Source organism: Pteropus medius, unplaced genomic scaffold (assembly GCF_902729225.1).
Source record: "Pteropus medius unplaced genomic scaffold, Ma_sr-lr_union100, whole genome shotgun sequence".
Classification (NCBI taxonomy): domain Eukaryota; kingdom Metazoa; phylum Chordata; class Mammalia; order Chiroptera; family Pteropodidae; genus Pteropus; species Pteropus medius.
In genome coordinates, this window is record NW_024351073.1 from 15,652,837 (window position 1) to 15,675,266 (window position 22,430).

At 33.4% G+C, this 22,430-nt stretch overlaps 1 non-coding gene across 1 annotated transcript; it reads right to left on the minus strand.

Annotated features, from left to right (window-relative positions):
• Positions 1–8,555: 8,555 nt before the first annotated feature.
• On the minus strand, positions 8,556–8,674 carry LOC120586487 (5S ribosomal RNA). The gene has a single exon (XR_005648713.1). It is a non-coding gene; the product is annotated as a 5S ribosomal RNA (ribosomal RNA).
• Between the last annotated feature and the right edge of the window lie 13,756 nt (positions 8,675–22,430).

Here is a 22,430-nt window from a genome sequence, read left to right on the forward strand (position 1 = left end):
TAAAAAATAAAAAATAAGGGATTGTAAGCTGACAAGGTCCTTGCAATCTATGAGGTCAATCAAGGTTTGCCTTGCCTAAAAAAAAATAATAATAATAAAATAAAATAAATAAAAGTAACTTTTCTTAGAGAATTGGAAATCACTTTAAATTCCATAAATTGAAATCCCTAAAGGATTGTTTTGTAAACTCAAAACTGTTAGTTAATTAAACTCAGGAAAATTAGCTTCCAAAGCATTATAATTTGATTCAATGATTTTATAAGAGCTGGGGTGTGTGTGTGTGTGTGTGTGTGTGTGTGTCTATATTGGTGTTTGTGTGTGTGCACTTACTAGAACTATCTTCTCATTCTTTTTCTAAATGTATATAATGGAATTTATTTGCTTTCCCATATTTGAAATCATATATTAATGAAAAATTAAAATGTTATTATACAAATTGCTTAAATGACTTTTTACCAAATAATGTCATGATTACATAAATATGCTGGGATGATGGGTGGAAAATCACACTTAAATAGCATCAAAATACGGAGAATATGTATGTTAAATATACTTATGAATAAAATATTCTGTTTCAAAGCATGATATGTATTTAGAAAAAAATATTTTGTAATCGAATTTATTTTATCTATCTAATGTTAATGATACCAAACACTGAAATGACATATGCTCCTCTGGAATAAACTCTGACTTGCATAACTCCTTATGCTAATCCATATGTTCTAATTTATATAAATCAATCTATGGCCAAACTCTATTATGTAATGATTTAAATATCAGATTTATATAAGAATAAAATAGCTAACCAAGAGTACCTTTAAAATAAACTCAACAATAAAACAATCACCCAAAATAAACACTGTGAAATAGAGAAAATTGGGACATATTCCTCACAGGTAAAATGACAATATGTATTTTTAATTCAGATTAGGTGAATGAGATGGATGAAATATTGATTTATGTGAAAGAATTATATATAAATATAGAAAATAACTTGTTATCATACAACTAGATTTTTTGATTATCACACAGTTCTATTCCATATTTATCCTTTTAGTTCTATTTTTTAATCTCCAATTCTTACTGTCAAAAAATCAAATCTTCTTAAATTAAACATTAAAATACAGCAATTCCTTTAGATACCACACAATTCCCCATATGGTGCTGTCATCACATTCCACACATTACTATCTCAGACTTTTGCACATATTCTGTTGTTATGGCCAAAAATGAGTAAATTTAGCCTATGTAAAAATAAAGGACCCCTACCATCAGATGCATGCATCCTACTCAACTAACAGGTTTTCTTTCTTTCTCCTTCTCAAGGATGAATTTGTGGAAGAAATCCTACATCCTCTTGAATTTGCAACCAAAAAAATCTGATAGATAAATTATATATAAAATTCTTCTAATCATAGTAGTGAATCTTTGTTAAGGAACAGGATTTTTATTTAATTGATCATTTTTATTGAGTATCTATTATGTACCATGCATTACGGTACACACGAGGAATACAATTGTGAATAAAATAGAAACAACTCCTGCTCTTAAAAATCTTTTGTTTGTATATGCAGAATAAGATATTAATTAAATAATCACAGAGGTGAATTTATAATCATACAATGTTTGATAGTATGTGACTGCTTCTTATCATTTTAAAAGGACCACAGACTGATGGCTTAAAGAACAGAAATTTATTGTCTCACAGTTCTAGAGGCTAGAAGGCTGAGATCAAGGTATCAGCAGAATTAATTCCTGCTTCTGACTGTAAAGGAAAATCTGTTCCATGCTTCCTTCCTAGATTCTTGTGGTTTTCTAGGAATCTTATTTTTTGGCTTGTAAAGACATCATCCTCATCTCTAACTTTATGTTCACATGGTGATTCATATGTATGTATGTGTCTATGTGTACACATGTATGCAAGTTTCTTCTTTTTATAAGGACACCAGTCACTGTGGTTTAGGGTCTCACCCTACCCCAGTATGACTTCATCTTAACTAATTATATCTTCAATGACCTTGTGTCCAAATAAGGTCACATTCTGAGGTGCTGGGGATTAGGACTTCAACATATGAATTTGAGAGGCATGGACACAATTCAATCCATAACAGATCATTAATTCTTTTAAAGAAAGAATTATTAACACTATTCCATAAGAGTATAACAACTTGGACATGGGTGTGAGGCCTGGAGATTGGTTAGGGACAATTCGCCCAGAAGAGTGAAGTGACTCAATGAAAAAAATGGAAGAAAAAGAGACATCATAGACACTCCTCAGTTTCAAGCTGATTTTGTTCAATTGTGCCCAACATCATAAAAAACCATCTTATTGAAACACTGAATGGGACTATCATACTTGGCAACTAAAAGATCATTGGTAAGATCTTCTAATGAAATTGAAGTGAATACCTATGAATGTTTATGGTGTAGACAACACTTATAGATGGAAAAACTCTTACAAACTCACAAGTAGGAAAAATAGTTATGTGTGTCATCCAGAGACTAGAGTCACCAGAGAAAATAAAAACAGAAGTATATGAGGGGAAATTCAATGATGAGACCAAAGTGTGTAGAACTTCAGTATATGCAATTAAATTTATACAATCTGCACTGGTGTCACAGAAAAGGATTAAGAACGATAAACCCAGAAAACCAGGTGAATTTGACAAGATAAAAATGAGTTAAATAATTGCAAGATAAATATTTTATAATAAGTAGATATGTTAAGGGGAAATTGGAGTAATTTTGTAAAAATGTGATGAAATGGAAGCTTGGGCAAAGCTTATGAGTGGGAACAGGGAGAGGAGACCAATTTTAGAAATATCAACATGTGGCAACAATTTCTAATAAAGTCTAAACTGTATTCACCTCAGATTTTGGCATGTGTCGACCTTATAAGGCAGTTCTTGTGAGTTAACTGGGAAAATCTTATAAGAAAGAAATGCTACTAAATGTTTAATAATTGGCTTTCTGAAAAAATGTGTGTACACAATACATACGTATAGATATTTATATAGGTAAGCAAACCTGTCTATTACAGAGTTAACCAAAATAAAGGATGTATAACATATATTTTGCAAATAATAAGATATACATTACTCTTTAATGTAAATTCCTTATAGCCAATTGATTCTCACAAAATGCTTTTATTGATTTTCCAAATTCTTACATAGCCTATTTAGGTTTGCAATTAAATTATTATAATCGGTTGATATGAATGTTGGTTTATTAATGGATAAAATGACATTGACACAGCATAGACATATGTTGGAATTTCACTCACTCACCAAGGACCTGAATGACTTCTTTGCTGATTGTATAAGAGTGCTGGATATCAGAAAAAGATTTTCTCTATTTTAGTGCTATTTACAATGTATAGCTACAGACACAAGTCTTAATTGGAATTATTAGCATTTTCTCCATGACATTCTTCAATTCGGACCATCAAAAATAAATTAGGGAGCTTCCAGGTTGGTGAATGCATTAAAGTGCTAGGATGGTGTGCCCAGAGAGGGCATGGAATCTCTACATGCCACTCCCCAATCCCAACATATCTTGCCCTGTGCATCTCTTTCATCTGGATGTTCCTAAGTTTTATCTTTTACAGCAAACCAGTAATGATAGGTAAGTAGATAGACAGACAGACAGACAGATGACAGATGATAGATAGATGATAGATGATAGATGATAGATGGATACATGCATACATAGATACATAGATATATAATAATCAGACTCTGATTATTGAGTGTTTACCAATATCCGTAATGTAAATACTATCCTGTAGCTGATTTTAAGCTACCAAACTGATGTCACTGAATGCAAAATTGAGATGTACAAAAGCACCACATTATATAATATTTTTACTATATAGATAGGATAGACATAATCTTAAGAACACAACTAGTAAAATAATTAGGAAATCATAAGTGCTGAATATTTATTACTTTTTAAAAAATTAAGTATAAAATTTTATAATTTAATGTCTAATAATGACGATGTTTAACAACTGCATCAAAAATTTGTAAACATTTGACACTTAGCTCTCATTAGCCTGTGAGAGCTCCAGCATACCACTAGGAAACACTCACCCTGAAAGTAGAAAGTATTTAGCCATCTAAATACAAGAATGAGATGGAATAGAAGATTCTGGCAAAAAATAAAAATACTAATACTACTACTAATAATAATAATAATAATGTCACCATTCCAATTAGCACCAAGACACAAACTCTGGACATTTTAGAATGAAAGGATCACAAAAGTAAAAAATGAAGGTTATTGCCTTAAAATAAGAATGATAGTTGATCATTACAAGTTTTCATCTGAAAACTGGATTAGGAAGGAGAAATGTAGAGAGGTCTCATTATTTCTTCAAGTAAAATCTCAGACTGAATGTGGTTGAAAAGAGTTAAAAGAGTGTCAGCAAAACCCTAAGAAAAGCAACGAGATAGCCATCACTCAAAAACTAATAGTTTATCGGATTTTGAGAACTATTTCCAGGAAGATGACATTCCAAAATCTACTCTTGTGAATGTCATCAGTGACCTTGAAATTACCAAATATAGTTGACAATTTTAGTCTTTAACAGACTCAATGTCTCATCAGTATTTGACATCGATGTCTATTTCCTCCTTCTTGATGTAGCCATCTCCTGTCTTCCATGCTACCATTTTTGCTTTATGCAATATCTAAGACAAAATTCATCATCTCTTTCCCAAATCTGCTTCTTCCCAAGCCTTCTCTAATTTTGCCATTAACAAAAACTAAAAAATAAAACTGATCTAATCAGCCTCTAAATTCTGCAGCTTCTGTCTCCTATGCTCCTCTCAAAGGCATCTCCTTTGCCTTAGTGCTAATATTTATCGTATCATATTGAGAAGCTCTTAACTGATTACCTGTTTTCTAGCTAGCCCCATTTAAGCCAAATTCTTACATTACATTCATGGATGTGTTTCTAAAATGAAGATCTGAATGTGTTCTTCCTTTATGAAAAACATTAATGGTTTTCCAATCCTTCAACATTCAGTCCCCTTAATATGAATTCAAACATTTTATGACTCCCAACCTCACGTTGACCCTTTGTGTTAAATTTCAGCTTTTCTGAAAAATATGATATTCTGAGAACAGTATTCCTTCTGTGCTTCCATGCATCTGCCCAGAATTTCATTTTACCTATTCTCCATCCCAACCCAGTTGCACAGCTAACATTCATTTATGCATCATAACATAATAAAAATACTACCTGTTTTCTAATAGAATGGCAATATTTTCAAAGATAATATCCAGTTTGGTAAGAGTATGAATTAAAAAAGCATTTTTATATATTATTGGTAGATTTATAAATTTCAACAACCATTTGAAAAATAATTTGACATTTAAAATGTTAACATTCTTACTTTTGGCAATTTTAAGCATTAATTTTATACATAAGTTTCACATACAAGGATATATTTGAAAAGATACCCTTTGTAGCATTATTTGCAAAGGCAAAAAATAATGGAGTCGGCTAAACAGAATGACTTTAAAATATATGTTAGCATCTTGGAATAACTTGTAGGCATTTTTAAAAGGAAGTAGATTTGTGTTTATTGGCCTGAAACTCTACCCTATGTTATTGGGAAGGAGGGGCACAGTATGTTAGTATGATCCTACTACCAGCAAAAGAAAAAAGATTTTTGCTTTTTAAAAAGTAAACGTTTTAGTTTGGAATAATTTTAAATTTACAGAAGAGTTACAAAGATAGCACAGAGAGTTTCTGGGAACCCCTCACCCAGTTTCCCATTGTTAACAGCTCACATTTCCTAATACAGTTCTCGGAACTAAAAGAACCAACGTGGATGCCTGTCTAAACTAAACTCCAGAGTTTACCTATATGTCATCTGTGTTTCCACTAATATTCCTTTTCTACTCAAAGATCCAATCCAAGGAAGCACATCTCATTTAGTTCTTTCATTTTTTACTTTACACACTTCTGTGTTATTTGTATTTCTTTTTCAAAGTCCATATACTACTTTCTCAGTGTTAATAAAAGCTCAAGGGTCACTCTCTGAAGTCTGCCCTTTCTGAATCCAATGACCCTCTTCAGTTCCTCAGCAATCCCGAGTACCCCACCAAGATCACACATATTATATCCTGTTATAATCATTAATTTTCTTTCCTATCTTCAAATCTTGTTTTAATTAAGCAACTCTGAAAGAAGAGAGCTCTCAAAATTATTAGCTTATTTTATTTCTTTACATCATGATACTCCTGGAGCCAATATGCAAGCACATTAATAAGTAAACAAACAAACTAAATAAATAAATAAATAGATATATAGATAGATAATAAATATCGAACTTTGCAATAACAGAACCAAGGGATAAAACTACATAAAATATTTATACTTACATCTTTATACATGGTAATAAAATAACTGAATGGAGGGAGGAAAGATACAAACCTCACCAGCAGGGGTTCAGAATCAACTAACAAAATTTCCATTTAAACTTAATTGGGTCATGAGATGATTTCATAACCACATTTTAATGTCATGTAAGATGTTGATGAAACTTGATTATAAAAACCTGATCATAATTACAGATAACATGTGCATAGCAAAGTAAACAGTGCTTATCAATTTTCAGTGAGTGACAAATATTAATACTAATCATTAAGAGGACTTAGTTAAGAATTCTAAAATGTTCTTTCAAAGAATTCTCTAGGAACCATTTTATTGATTAGGGAGTTTAGAAAATCTTTCCAGGATATCATACACCTGATCACTGAAGAAATTTCAAATATCCCAAAAAGTGAAATATAATAAACTCTGTTTTTAAAATTTTTGATGAGTTTTATAAAATCCATTTCAATTAGAACTTTTGTTTTAGCACAAAATATTTCTAATCTACTGTAAACACTGTAATAATCAGATGAGTAGTGTAAAGGAGGTAAAAGATTAAAAACTCTGTGGACTATGATGAGATCAAACACTTTAAATACTAACAACAAAAGTATTAAAATTTTCAAAGTGGCCAGTGTTCCATTTCATGTAAAATTAAAGAAAATCTCTTATATCAAGGGGTTACAAACAGCTGCTCTTCCTTAAATAATTCCAGAGTAGTAAATTATGAATCAAACCAATTCTTTTTAAGTTGTGATGTGTGTTGTGAGTCATCATATAATTAAAGGAAACTACTAAATATTACTGAGAGTCAAAGTCTTGGAAGAAGGAAGTTAGTATAATGTCGTAGGGTCAGAAGAATTGGGCATGGACACCACTTTGTAAGTAAATCATTTTAGAACTTCCACTATGAAAGCCTGTCCAAGATAGCTCCACTGCCATGTAAATGGTATACTTACTCCAAAGTATGGATCTCTATGGAGATCCACTGACTAACCCAAACAAGTCACTCAAATTTAAAGATAGCCTCAGGCAGAGTTGATGAGCAACGTGGTGATTTTTCTCGATATTGTAAAATAATCACTTATAGAAAAGCCACGGCATAAGTAAAGTCTAACAATTTACATGAGTGAGACCAAGCAAATGCCCTGTCATGGATAAACCAAGGCATATCATTTCATTCCAACATCAAACTAGATTCATCCTTTGTCCACTTTAATATCCAACTTTAATTAGGAAATATTTTTTACAAACAAAATACTGGAGACTATCAGTAAACCTAGTCCCCAATCTATATTATCTGTAAAACCCTTGCATTGTTTATGTCAGTATGTATGCGTGTGTGTGTATATATATATGATATGATATGTGTATATATATATGATATGATATATCTGTAGATGGATAGAGGGATGGATGGATGGATGGATAGACGTATAGATAAATAGATAATAGATATTTGTTTGGATTAATAAAATGAACCAAAATATTAATAACTAGAGCAGTGAGACCTTGGTTGATTTTTCTTTTCTTGCTATTATTTATTGGTAAACCCAAAATTTTCTACTCAATTATTTCTGTTATAAGAAAAATGACATTAAAATTGTTTTTACTAACACAGTTTTCACCATAACATACATGCAAAAAAGAGAATATATAGGGACATGATGTCTATATATAAACATTGGGAAGAGGGACCAGCAGGAAACATTTTCAATAATTAGTCTTCTTTTCAATATTTACAGATGATAACACATGCAAGCATAATCACTTGCAATCCTATGTAAGTTTAAAACATGCCAGTTTTCACTTTTACATTTTCTACTAATGCCTCAAGGGGATGATAATGAAGTCCATTCACAAGATAAAAGAATAAGGAAACAGGAATCTGAAAGTCTACTCTTGCGGTCACCATCCTGGACATTTATCTAATAAAATAATATCATGAAGATGAGTTTATAATTTTGATTTTGCAGATGAATAAAATGACTTGAGAAATTAATAATTCTTTATCCCTCCAAGGTCAGAGATTTAGAATCCTCACACAGCACATGATACTCCCTCACCTGGGAGCTGTGACCTCCCAGGTAGCGTGCATGCAGGACCCCAAACTTTGACCATTTTCTTGGCTCCACTTCTGTTCTCTTTCTTGCTATTTTTTTTTTTTTAACGTCTGCAACACCTGGTCTTCCTAGGTGGTCTCCCATCCAAGTACTAACCAGGCTCGACCCTGCTTAGCTTCCGAGATCAGATGAGATCTGGCGTGTTCAGGGTGGCATGGCCGCAGGCTGTCTTTCTTGCCATTTTCTGATGAGTGGTAGTGCTAGTGGACTGGGGAAAGGTCCTCTTCCTTTTAATTCAGAAAAAAATTCATCTCTTTCCTGACCTTATTTCAAAACACAAAATTCGGTAGACCTTTGTAAACCAAAGACTCACAAGAATTTTTGAAATTACAGAGATTGAATTACGTACTTAAAAAAAGGCAATGATTTATTCTGAATTTGACTTCAGAGAGGAACTTCTTTTTTTAAAATAAATTTATGGGAGTGACATTGGTTAATAAAACTACATAGGTTTTGAGTGTACAATTCTATAATACGTCATCTGTGTATCGCCTTGCGTGTTCACCACCCAAAGTCAAATCTCCTTCCGTCACCTTATATTTGACCCCTTTTACCCTTTTCTACTTCTCCCCTCCACCCTTTCACTGGTAACCACTAAACTGTTGTCTGTGCCTATGAGTTTTTGTTTATTTGTCTTGTCGGTTTTATTTTGTTACTTTCAGCTTTATATTCCACATATGAGTGACATCATACAGTTCTCTGCATTTTCTGTCTGGATTATTTCACTTAGCATGATAATCTCAAGATCCATTCATGACATAAGAAAAAATGAAACGCTGCCATTTGCGACAACATGGATGGAGAGAGGGACTTTTTAACATCGAGTTAATGTCCTGTTTCTACATTCATCTGAAAAGTGAATAGTATATTCTTTGACTTTGAGAAGCAGTAGGAAAATTAACGAAAAGATTGTTAAGCATGAATTAGTGACTTACAATTATAATATATTTAAATTTTATAGTTTATAGTTATTTTCAATGCACAAAGTGATTATTACAAGAGGAGGAGGAGGAGGAGAAGGAGGGGGCTAACTGGGAACCACCACATGCCAGGCACTGGTTAAGGACATGGCCTGCAGCCTCACACTGTTCTCACAGTGAGCTCCACGCAGGCACTCATTTTACAAATGAGGATAGGAAGGCTCACATAGCTGAGGAAATCTGCTCAGGGTTAAATAGCTAGTCAGTACCTAATTGGAATTGATTTGTGTCATCTCCCCCTTCTCCGCTTAATTTCGCTACATTCAAGCTTATAGAAGAAATCACATCAATATAAGGAAGCAAAAAGGGCTTATTTTACGTAAGGAAAGATTTGGTTTGTGTTGGGTATAGATAGAAACAGCCAGTTGCCCAAATATCTTTTGCTTTCTTTCATTTTATATTTTATTTTATTTTATCTTATCTTATTTTCGATTCGATTCGATTCGATTCGATTCGATTCTATTCTATTCTATTCTATTCTATTCTATTCTATTCTATTCTATTCTATTCTACTCTATATGCCGTCCCATTCCGTTCCGTTCCGTTCTGTTCCATTCCGTTCCATTCCATTCCATTCCATTCCTTTCTATTCATATTTAGGTTTTATAACAGTGTTGGAAAGGGGCACTGAAGTCCAGCCTGTGTCCAAATTGTGGCGAGGTCTGAATTGGTTAGGGGTTTCGTGGTGGTGGATTTGAAGCTAAGCTGGGGTTCTGTTTTTCTGGATCCCCTCCTCTGCACACTTCTGTGTGAGTACGAGCCCAACGAGCCGCATTGCCCGGGATTGGGAAGGGGGAAGGGAAGCAGCGTCACGTTCCCAATCTCCCAGGCAGGGGCAGCTTTCCGAGCTGTTCAGTTACTTTGTTGTTGCTCACCTGTGCTAACCCGGTTCGCGCCCAGCACCCGGGACCCCACAGCTCCGTCGGCTCCTGCGACGTCCACTAGGTCAGCTTCTCCAACATCTGGGCCCAGCTGCACTGAGCACCGTGAGGACCACAGGAGCTTGTCCTGCAGGATGCCCCAGCATTGAAACAGCAGGCTTGGAAGCACACAGTGTAGGTTCTAGTCCGTTCTCGCGGGCTCCAGTTGTGCCTCCACTTTATCAATGAGTCCCCCACTTTGCTTTTATTTTTCCTTCCAGAATGACTCCCTGCCCTGTGGATTTCAGCCACCGATGTTGGATAGAGAAACAGTCTCACGTAGACTTTGTAACTGGCCCGCACCATTGTGAGAAGGCAAATCCAGATAATTACTCCCTTATTATATAAGTATCTTGTGGAATCTCTTTTTCTGATTGAACCCTGAATGATCCACAGAAATTTGGTGAGTTTACAAACAGGAAAGAGAAAGATTTAAAAGAAAAAAGAAAAAAGAAGCAAAACAACTTGCTATTCCTAATTAGAGTGAAAACTTGACCAAAACTTGACCACAGTAATAGCAGGAGAATCGGTGATGATGTATTGGTTTCGACGATTCTAAACCATCTAAAAACAGTATTAAACTACCCAACAAGTAAAACATATTGAAACAAGTGCAAGAAGGAGGAATATACACACTGATATTCAAGGTCTTTTCGATTTTTAAGGGATATATAACTTTTACACTGGGTTTTCCTTTTATCTAATTAGAGATGACAATAACATAAATATAACATAAATTACTCTCCTTTCATGATAACATAATTTCAACTTTGTAAAGTACAGTTAATTTTCTTTTAAATGAAGCTTTTAAATAAGAAAGAAATATATCAAGCTATTTCTTATTCTGGGAGATATTAGAGAAACTGGGCAAGCTGTGTGCTCATTCGTTAGTTTTCTACCTCCTTCTCAAAACAACAGAGCAGAGAAGATCTCTCTGGGTTGTGTGATCTGTTTATAGCGGAGTTTGAGTATATCAATACATTTTACTGTTTCTGCTACAAACAAAAACTGCCATTGAAAATTAATTGTTCAGCATACGCCAGTTTCTAAACATGAGACACAGCTAATCCACTAGCTATAAAACAAATTGCCTTCAAGCATACTTATCCAGCTAATGGAGCCTGGTTATTTGGAAAATTTCTGTGATATGTAAAATAGGGAGTGACTATGACCTTTTAGTTGCATGTTGGCACATAAAAATTACAACTTCACTAGCTGATTTCTTTGATATGTCAAAATAACTGTCTTTAAAACTGTAACTGTTTTCTAACAAGAATATCAAAACACGGTGGATAGAATAAAGGTCAGTCATATGGGGGAAATCAATTATTGAAGGGCAATTAAACCAAACTTAAAAGGAGACACAAACAAAATATATCACTTGACTTTACAGGAAAATGTATAAAATGCACTTCTGGTTACTATATAAAAAATAAATTATTGATATAGCTAATATTTGCCTCTCCATTTAAAAAGAAGTCTAGTATTAATAAAATATGGCTAAGGTGTTTATTGAACAAAAGCCCATGTCTCTTTCCATTAGTAATCTTCCATGTTTGGCATTCTGTCTACTTAATGGCTCCAGCTTTACACTTGGGGATTACCCCACCCTAGGAAAACCTGGGCCTTACACAAACTCTCCTTTTTTTTCTTGCTTGGCTCTTTAGACCAAAATTTCTTGGCCACTTAGAAAATAGGAAATAGAAAAATAAGAAATTTGACTGTTTAATTACAAAGAAGGGGATTAAGGGGACTTTGTCATAGGCCCCTTAAACTTTCCTTTTCCCTGACAAAATGCCACATTCCGTGGTTCTATTCATCCTGTTAAAAGTGTGTCAAGAACTGTAAGGGCCTGAGGTTTTATTCTACTTGCATTATAGCAAGTTATCCAGCTACAGTTTCATGGAGGCTGACCAAAGATACAAAACTCTTGGGACAGAAATAAAGGATTTTATTATTCATCACATATCAGGAAGAATGAGCCTCATGGTTGTATTGGTCCCTCTTGTTTTTCAAGTCCCATGGAGGTGACACAGAGGGGCCCAAGTGGATACTGTGCATGCAGTGGGTTACCATCACAGCTGAGGAATCTCAAGTTTAAGAAATGCCAGTCTTTTTATATAATGAGCTGCAAGCAAATCAGACCTTTGCTCTGGAGATAAAATTATCTCTATCTTTCAAGGCTGATTGCTACACAAATATCTTAGGAAAGCTAACCCAGAGAGAAAGATTGTCAGGGACACTGTTCACAAGATGTGCAGAATTGCGAGAAATTCATAGAGAATTATTCTCCACAAAGGTTATACTGGACTTATCTCAACACCTTCAAAATAATGAAGAGAAGCCATCGCCTAAACTTTTTTTAAAGTAAATTTATGGGGATGGCATTGGTTAATAAAATTATATAGGTTTCAAGTGTACAATTCAATAATATGTCATCAGTATATTGCATTGTGTTCACCACCCGAAGTCAGATCTCCTTCCATCACCATATATTTGACCCCCTTTATCCCTGTCTTCCTCCCCGTCCCCACTTTCCCTTGGGTAACCACTAAACTGCTGTCTGTGTCTATGAGTTTTCATTTGTTTGTCTTGTTTGTTTGTTGCTTTCAGTTTTATATCACACATGAGTGAAATCTCAGATCTTAGCCTCAAAAACTTGAAAACTGTGAAAAGAAGTAATGGTCTCTCTAACAAGAAATAATTAAGTAATTTATTGAGTTTTCAATTACATATGGCATTGTATTAAGACTAAAGCAAGCAAATTACCTGTTAAAAAAAATAGTTTGTTTCCTGACTATTTCACTTTATATCTATCAAGACTAATGTTCAAGGAATATGTTTATTCACATTACTATGAGACTAAAATTCTGCCTTAAAAACCAGGGCCATTAGGCAGATTTAAAGAAACAGAGAAATAAAGATAAGATAAATAAATGATAGATAGATAGATAAATAGATAGATACATATATACATACATACATACATACATAGACATAGACATAGATGATAAGGTTGTTTTTTTCTTTTCAAATTTCACAATAATGCAAAACATTTATTAAGGATTGACTAATGGCTGATTATAGTGCTATGTTTTTCAGGTAGGAAAGAGAAAAGACTTGAATTAGGAGATATGATTGCTGTCAGCGAGGACTCAATTTCTCTATGTCAACAGACAAAATTGTGTTGACTCCTTTGGCTGTGTCCCAGATACAAATTGGAGTGTCTTCACTCACTCATAAGAGAAGGATAAAAATGAATCTAATAAAAGACAGTTCAATTTTGTTTAAATTATACAAAAATAAACAACTTGACTTTCCATGAGATATTTGTACATTTAGGAGTTTAATCTTGTCTGTGTTTATGTATGGGTTGTTATTTTTTAAAATATTAGGTTTCTGGCTTTTTTTTTAACATAATCCAGTGTATCTATATGTAAAATCATGGTTAAATGTCCACTAATTATAGACTTTCTATAGAGTATAAATATAATGCATTCTAAATTTTTATAGATGAAAATATGGAACCCAACGTTGACATGGATTAGCAAGAGCAAATAGCCTCTGAGATTGCCAGAATACAAAGCTACAGGGGAGATGTCCACCTTTAATGCAGCACACCTCTGTCAAAGTGAATGAGGATAAGGTAAGGAATCACACTTGACTGTGTATCAATGACTGAGTGAGAAAGAGGAAAAGAAGGTGAAATCTTTCTCTCCACTCAGTGGGAAGTCATTTATCCTGGATCTCTGCTCTGAGCAAAGTGAATAACCCATCTAACAAATGGATTCAAAGGCATCTCATCCTATTCTACCTCTGACAGTATTCTTATTTGGCTGTTCTACTAGTTTTTTTAGCCCCTTAACATCTAAGTTCTCCCTGTTAACAGAACAATTTCTCAGAATTCAGCCATCACATACAGTTGTCTGGATTTGATGATTTCTCTGATTACTCTCCGAAAGTCAATGTGTGACCTAAGAAAACAGATATTGTAACCGTGAAATGCTTCACCTCTGACTCCCTCTTAATCAAGCCTGCTCTGTTCCCATGGCCTTTAGATTAATAACTTCTTGTACATAGACATGTTAATCATTAGAAGAATTCTGTTTGTGGCTTGAATTTTCCAAAAAAAGTCTCTTTCTAGAAAGTGCCTCTCCCAAGGAGATAAGGGAAGTATGTATTGTTTATCAAAGATCTGCAGGAATCTCATGACTGAACTCACATCAATTAAGGTCAACAGACTAAACACAATCTTTCTTGGACTCCTGCTGATGTCCAGATGTCTGCGGTTGTCAATTACACATGTCCCTCCCATTCCCCCCTTCCCTTGACATAGAAGAAGCCAGAACACTGTACCTTCTTAAGATGGATTTAAGGCACCACTAGGTCTCCCATCTTCTTAGTTGGCACCTTTGCGATTAATAAACCTTTCCTTACTCCAAACTCTGACATTTTGAGTTTTTGAAACATCAGACACACAGACTTTGGAGAGGAAACAATTCCATGTATCTACTAAACTGCAAAGAAAGGAAGACCATCAAATGTTACCTTGTAACATTACCTTGTAACCTGATTAAAGTTAGAAAAAACTTAGATTTGAATATATAAAGCTGTGTAATTTCTTACAGTTGAAATAGTCTGTATTTAAAAAATTCAAGATATAAAACTTTTCCTATGAACAAAACTCACATTGTGTGTGTGCATGTGTGTGATTCTGTGTGAAAGTAATTACCTCAAGTCATTGAAAGTAAATCATGACCCAAATTAAAATCTAACAATTATTTTATTTTCTACAGGGTTCTTAAATAATAAAAATATCACCTTACCTCAGTGTCTTCTACACACGTATATTCATTCTTCAATATAAAGTACATGAAAATAAATTAATACACTGAATATAATTTGCTTGGCTATTAGAAGGAGAAAATGCTTTATTTGGTTGTAGAATCTTCAAGCAAGCAGAATTTTGTTATATTTCACTTCAATAATACTTTTTCAGAGCTTCATGTTGTTAAAGAAAATAAAATGCCTCCAGCACAGAATATGCAAGTTCCTTGAGTTGGGAGAGTCTAGGCATTTGGGTGATTGACAGCTGGGAGAATCCTCATGATTGGCAGGAGACAGTGATGCCCTCCAGGGGGATATTTTGCATGCTGACATTAAAAATGATATCAGCCTCTCTCTCCTACCTACTCTTTTTGCCAAAATATTTTATTAGTAAATTTCTCCTGCTGTTCTACCTGAACCATTAAACACATTATAGGCTTGCCTTCTCTGAAAGGAAAAAATAATATATTAGCAAAAGTATATGTTTCAACAGCAGCATCCCCAAAACTGAACCACAGTGACATGTCAGAAAGCCAGGTCAAATTCCCCAGGTGAAAAAAACTGAAAAGATTTTTTCTTATTCCTTATTTCTGAAAAGGTACAAAATATTCTAAATCTCTCCCACAATTGTTCTCTTTTTTCTCCAACGTTCCCTAATATGAGATGAGTCTTGGATATGGTTGGCAGCTAAGAGAAGAAAGATATATAAAACATCTTTCTAATCCCAATGATTTTTGAGATTAGAATACAAAATTTTAAGTATGAGACATATTAGCACCTATTCGGAGAACATTTTGTTTGGTACCATAGAACAAAGGAGTCATATTACCAATAGCATTTAAAGGCAAATGGAAGAAGTAATCCTGAAGTGTTAGGCAATTTGATAAAGTCTGCATTTTAAGATTCACTGGGTCATTGCATTCAATATGAATGGAAAGATTTGGTCCCTAGGGGTAGGGAAGGCGATTGAAAGCCAAATGCATTGGTCCAAGACCAATCATATGAAAGCCTTAGATGGATTAGGATAGTGAGAGGAAGGGAAAAAGAAAGAGCTCAATTTAATTCAAAGGCAGCAAAATCAGAAATAATTAGATAACTTATTAAGAATACATATAGAGCAAAAGACACAGGTCTGACTTTTCTAGCCTGAGACATTGACGTAAATGCTGTTTTTAATAAGAATGGAGAAAACTTCTGTAATAACCTATTAACACCTCGACAACAGGAATTGATTGTTGAGTTCTGTCACTTCCTGGAAAAAAATTAGTTTATTCATAGTAAAAAAAAAAACTTAGAGGAAGGGATTTATAAACAGATTCAAAATTTTTTCTTTGAAAATAATTATGTAAAAGTTTGAACTCTGAAAGAAATTTATTTACTCTTTTTCAGGTATAATTTACATTTACTTTAGCTGCTTGTAAGATATTGATAAAATAAAACGACAAGCCACAAACTGGGGAAAAATAAATATTTGCAAAATAAATATCTGATAAAGCATGTGTATCTGGATTATATAAAGAACTTTTACAACTCAACAATAAGATAACAGCTCAATAAAATTTATGTAAAAAATTTGAATAAACACTCAACGGAGAAAAAATACTGATGGCAAATCAGAATATTAAAAAATGCTCAGCAACATTAATCATTAGGGTAATGCAAATTAAAATCATAATTAAATTTTGCAAATAGTACACACCTTTTAGAATGTAAAAAAAAATTTTTTTTTTTTTTACAGGTGAAGGCAAAGAGCAACTGAAATGTTCATAAGGCTTCTTGGCCTCTGAATTCTGATGGCTGATTGATACTTGTGATAGAATAGTCTTCATTTGAGAGTAGGATCTTTCTCTTCATTATATTGCTCAAGAATCATCTTTCAGAAATAAGCATTTTTAGCCACCTCATTTTGCATAAGACATTCTCTAAAGACATTTGTTATGGTTAGTCTTTGCTGGACATCAAGGGCATCCTAATTACTGTGTATAGTAAGTATATTCAGCTTTAAAGAGAGACAAGGGACAGTGACAAAGAGACAGAAAGAGAAGAAAGGAAGGAAGAAGAGAGGGAGTAAGGGGAAAAGGGAGGGAGATAGAAAGAAAATAGATCTAATTCTAACCCAGAAGCTTGAATAACGTGGACCTAAATGTGTCCATTGGGATTCTGAATCTGTAATGCTGAACCATCCAAATACAATAGGGAAATTTAAAATTTTTGAGACTATTTCATACTGTTGTAGATTGCCTTAAATCCAGAACAATGCCATTTGAAATTTCCTCTTTTAGTTACCTTTTCTACAACACATCTTTGGGTTACACATTATATTTTAACTTCCTGTCTCTACTCAGTACATTGGGCAATAATTACATGCTCAAAAAGGCAAAACTAGGGCTCTTATTGCATGGCATATCAAACCCCGGAAGTACTAAATTAAGAGTTCTGATCAAAAGACTCATTTTCTACATACCTAACCCATATTGAAATGAATGTTTCTGCCTAACTGAATTTGGCAAGAGTTGTTTGGGTAGTTACATAACCCTACATTTGCTTTGCCTACATATGTCCCCACTGACACCTACTGCCAGGCTAAGCAGAATTTAGTCCAGGAATTTGCAGAGTCAGTACTAAAATGCAGCAAGTGAGCAGCAGGTTCAGTTCCTGGTGAAGACCCAGGTCACAGGGGCTGGCAGGGGCAGCCAGGGGTCAAGGAAATCTAGAGCCAAGTGGAACAGATGCCAAATGCCATGATCAAGAACTGGAGCCAAGGAGCCATCAGGAGCCCAGGAAGCATTCACAAGGACACAAAACAAGCAAGTTTCTAGAGATCGAACTCTGCCAGATGCTCCAGGAAACCTTTATAGGTTAACGTGCCTGAGCCAACTCCTATTCTATAATGTGGGAAAGATACTATTTCGACTATAAAAACTCGGGCTTGCTGTGGATATTTCTGTTGTTGTTTTGGTTGTTTATAATAATTATCTCTTTCAATGAGCACAGTGATATAGATAATTTTATATCTTCATTGCTTCTTTCTTCAACCACATAATCACTAACCCTTCAGATTCACGTCATGTTTACCTTTGCAAGTCTCTTCTGGCCATGTTCATATATTGCAAGATTAAATAGTTGTTAAAATATTTGTTTAATTTTTTTCACTTATATTTAAACAGATAATTCTATGTAGAAGAAACACAACTATATCAGAGAAAGACAGTTTGGATTCTAGCATTGTCTCAGTAGGTTTCTTGGGAATTTCTTAAATTTTGTGAGCCTCAGTTTCTACATCTGCAAAATATAGCTAAATAATACTTCGGTTGCAGGAATATGGATGATTAGACCAATACCATATGTGATAGCCACAAGGGTGAAACAGTTTTAGGAACGATAGAAGAGAATTACATTAGTTTTTAGAGAAACTGGATTCTGGGTCCTGAACCTTCCAGTATGGAGCTGTGTAATTGCAGAAAATATCGGACGCATTTACATACAATTCTATTTCCCGAGACAGGAAAAAAAAAAGAGTTTCAGAACAAACAAGACCATCAATCCCACCCATTTCAATGAGATGCCTAATAAATTACTTGCGCTCTGTCACTGTGAACCCGCAGATGTTAGACATACTTTACATTAACTCTATAACTTACATTAAAATTGGCAAACTGCATTAGTGACGTATGAGAGCTTAGAATGCCCTGGAAAGAAATTATTGGAGTAAGGAGCACATATTGAAAAATCAAATTAATTGTTAAAGGAACCCAGTTTCAAATTTCAGTTTCTTACTGACATGCTGCTCTAGATACATTTCTTCTTTCCTAATTTTAATCACCAACAAACAATTACATGTAAGAAAAATGAAGAGAAAGAAAAAAGACATTATACAGAGACAGGTACTATCAATGGACAAGAAATTGAAGAATTTATTGATGATATCAAGTGGATATCACTCATTACTTCACTCAAGTAGAACAAAGTTATACTAAAGATTAAGTGTAGTATATTTTTCAATGAAATAACCCAAAATTGAGTTGAAGGAGGTGGCAGGGAGATCATCCGGAAGACTACAGAGTAACTGCAAGAACTGTCCCATCTCAATACACACGTGACCGTAGCATTTACACTGTGCTTGGATCTGGGTTGATCTGATCTCTAAGAAATGTGGGAATTTTGCCAAAGCAGACTTCAATTATTGGTGTTAGGAAAGAGAGAAAAAATAAATAGTTCTCCAGCTAACTTCCAGCCACAATGCATATGCAGGATAAAATGACTCAACCCAGCAATAAAATCTCCAGAAATTTAATTTCTACAGTAAATCTTTCCCTACATTCTTACCACTGACAACTAAAATTCAGGCCAGAAACAAACACTCCTAAAATCTCACCATCAGAAGATGAAGTTTGGTTGGTTTAGAAAGTATACACTGAGGAACAAACCAAAAAACTCTTGACAATTCTCCCATAACCAGGAAAAAAAATGACTTCTCAAAGCATTATGTCTGGATTTCCCACAGTGAAAAACATCAAAACAAATAAACAAACAAAAAATTTATTTTGTAATAGAAGGGGGTAACCATATTTACCTGTTGACACAGCTACAGAGACTCCTCGCTCAGTGCTGTGTGGAGGAAGTCCACACCAGCTGTACCATGTGGATCCACACCATCGATTCCAAAAATTGGTGCTATTGTCAGATAATGTGACATTGGAGAATACTCAATGTCCTGAAAAGAAGCTCAAACAAAGACAATAAAATAAGATTAATACAGAAAAGTAGAATGTTAGTATTCTCAGTGGAAATTGAGAACATATTGCACCCATAAATCAAGAGCAAGCTACTATGACAAATGAATCGAAAAGAATCAAAGAATTTAAAAACATAAGTGCTGAAATTTTAAAATATTCAATCTAAGCAGCAAAATACATCATAAATGTATATATTTCTTTCTTCTTCAACTGAATGTTAGTCTCTGGTTCTAGTAAAAAAAAAAAACTTATCTAAACCTATCTAAACACGTGCTCTGTAATCAGTCGTCTCCCAAAGAATGGCGGCAACAATAAAATAAAATATAAATTAATATCTTAAATGAGTATACTAGATGAAAGCAAGCTGATTTTTAAAAATGCTAATAAAATATAAATCTTCTTGAAAATGTTCCCAAGAATAAAGAAATGAGGGGGGCGGGGGGGAAAGTAACCATAGAGACAAAAAAAAAAGGTTAAAATATTGTATAGGAATAAAATATAAGGTTGCATCAGTAAATTTGTAAACACAAATATTTTATTGGAAAATAGAAATGACCAACTTCACCTAACAGAAGATTTAGAAAGCTTCAATAAAGCAATAACAAAAACACCAGATCCATAAGATTTTACAGGTAGGTTTCAGCAAAGGATAGAGCTCTGTATTTTGCCCCAAAGCGCAGAAAAAACCTTCAAATATATATTTTTTTTATATAGTTGATATCACTCTAATATCCAATGAATAATACAGTACAAAACTATGACAGGTCAACATCATATGCATGTAGGTGATTTATTAATATCCTAAAGGTATTAGTTCATAAATTCCAATAGAAGTAAAAGAATACTGTACCAAGAAAAAAGCAGTGTTTATTTGTTCCAGGAATGTAAGAATATTTCCATATTGAAAAATATAGTAATGTAATTCATTGTATTACACATTAATGGGGAATGCTAAACTAAGCCATTTAATAAAATTAAGCATTTATTATAATCAGTACCAGCACTTAGCATTTGTATTATTAATTTATGTTCTACAAGCCTTTGTCATTGCAGTTTGTTAATAAAAATAAATTATTTGTGTAAATATTGAAATTAAAGAATAAATATTTATGAAAACTATCAGAAAAACTAAAAAGTATCAAGTGGAAAATATTAGAATACAAAAGTTTGACTAGGTTGCTAGATTTTTAAAAAATATACAAAAATCTTAAGCATTTATACAACAATTATCACTTATATCACATTAAAAATATTTTTAAATTATATATAATATCTAAGGTTATATGTAACATGAAATACATGGTTCCAAAATAAAAGGTTGAAAACAAAAACGACAAAAAAAATAAAGTTAAGTAAATGAAATGATATGTTTTGTGCAGTGGAAAGACTCAATATTGTAAAGCGTAGAACTGAGACCAATTTGTAATTACATTTTCTCTTTGTTTGTGATAATCAGTCTTTTTTACTAAGTTCCACACAAGCAAGAGCCTTATCTTTCTTGCTGCCCACATACTCCCAGGTCCTCAAGCAATGCTTAAAACATACAAAGAACTGGGTAAATGAACAAATGTATACTATAAAGTCGCTATAATAAAATCATATAATAATGGCACAAAATATATATATATTGATCAATAGACAAGATAAGAGCCCAGAAGCAGGAACAAGATTTATAAAACTCCAGAATATTTATAAAATCTCCAGAATAGAGATTTTTATTTTAAATCTGTGAATGAAAAAGTGAACTGGATAATATGTTTTATACAGAAATTACAGTAACTATTTTTTGAAGTATTACACAACTTCTTGCTATGCTCAGAACAAAACTCATACAAGTTGAAGACTTACATGTAAAAACAAAAAGAATATTTTTATAATCTTAGAATGCAAAAGGCCTTCTTAGTAATGATAAGATATCCAGAAACCGTAAAATAATTGATATATTTGAGAACCTAATAATGTAAATGTTCTAATAGCAAATAGTCCCATAAACTGAAAACATCATAAACAAAACTGAAAAACAGTGGAAGAAACTTTTCCAATACATTTCACAGGTAATGGTTTACTACATAGAATATCAAAAATGCCTACAGATTAATACAAAAATACATTAACAGCCCTAGTTTTAAAAACAAGAAAGAATAAGAACAAACAATTCACAGACTTTCCAATAAACATGAAACAACATACAAGAAACAATTTATAGAACTGGCCAATAAACAAACAATAAGTTGCTAAACTTTAAATAAGAATCAAATAAATACAAATAAAAACAATGAGATATTTTGGCAAAAGTTAAAATATTTTCATGCGTGATTGAATATAGGATAGACTAGGCACTCAACTGTTTAAAGAGGGTCAAATGGTACAGCATATTCTGCAACATCTATTCTGCCTTCCCTTGTGATTCTATAGAAATTTATTCAATGTTATGGAAATAGAACACTCATCACAGTAGT